The sequence below is a fragment of the Rhea americana genome, unplaced genomic scaffold, assembly GCF_003343005.1.
Source record: "Rhea americana isolate MKP2758 unplaced genomic scaffold, rheAme1 scaffold_181, whole genome shotgun sequence".
Classification (NCBI taxonomy): domain Eukaryota; kingdom Metazoa; phylum Chordata; class Aves; order Rheiformes; family Rheidae; genus Rhea; species Rhea americana.
The window spans coordinates 1,467,864-1,469,151 of NW_028185939.1; positions in this window are offsets into that span (position 1 = coordinate 1,467,864).

Below are 1,288 nucleotides of genomic sequence, written 5' to 3' on the forward strand. Positions count from 1 at the left end.
CGCCGGGGCCGGCTGCCGCCGCGCACCTGCACCGCTGCGATTAAGAGTCATTTAGGCTTATTGTCGATAATGATTCCATCTCGGTGGGATAGTGAGGAATTCCGGAAAAGCACCGTAACAGCAATTATTAACAGCGCTTTGGGGACAGCGGTAAACTCCTTCCCTTGCAATTTAACCAACAGACTGGAAAAGARGGGAGGTGGATTCACCTGTGCCGGGTTGAATCCTGCCTTTGGGTGCGTGCGGCGCTTCAGGGCGTCCCCGGCGCGGGGCGGCTGCGCGGTGCCGCTGCTCTTGTCGCCGCGATCATCTAGCTGTGCTGCAAAGGCTCCGTCCCTTGTGGGCGCCCCGAAGCTGGGGAAAAGCCCTGTGCCCCTTCGGCAGCGCTCCCGCAGCCTCCGGCCCCGTGTCCGGAATAAACTCGGGTAAAAGCCGAGGACGAGGCGCCCGGCATGGCCCGGGGCTGCGTGGGGCAGCACTGGAAAGCCGGTTGCTCGGGGAAACAGAGACAGGAGCGTCCCTTAATGTTTTAATTTTGATTTTAAAAACATCCTAGAAAAGGAACAAATTTAGCAGGTTTTGTTTCTGCCTACTCTAGAGTGGGGGAATGGCCAGAGCCTTTCCCTGGCTTCTTCCCTAAGCGGTTTCCCACCCGCGTGCAGCAACCGGCCCGGAGGAGGCGGCGAGTTCCCCGGAGACGCGAGCTCATGCAGAGGGCCGGAGCTGCRGCCTCCATCCGTCCTGGACGGAAGGACGAGCAGGGATCGTGGCTGCTCCTGTTGCATCTCTTCAAGCCGAGTTGCTCTGCCAGCTTGTTGCCTTCCCAGACCAGGYGTTTCTAGCCAGGCAGCAGAAGCCYGAGGCAGGAACCTTTTCTATTAGAAGGCTTTGGCTGTGAAGGGAAAAATTTGTTCCTTRTGAGAAAAGAGACCAGCCTAAATCGGACCATTTTAGTGCCAGGCCAAAGGACATGCCCCCAAAGCACGCAGCRACGGAGGCACCGCCGCGGCAGGTCCACAGCACCCTCGGCGCGCCGGCGGCCGAGGAACCCCACGGTGGGAGGCGGCCGGGGACGCGGCCGACGTCTCCGCAGGCTCCGGTGTCGGCAACCRGCCAGGATTCCCAAGCCGCGGACTGCAGGAAACAAGTCAGAGCGTGCCGTCCCGCCGCGCTTCAGCGGGACTCTATTTGCAGTTTGTTGGATGCAAAAACCCGACTCTGCTTTCCGGAGAACAGACGAGGCTGCGGGTTAAGGGCTCCCCCAACACCGTCCTTCCCGCGGGCGCCA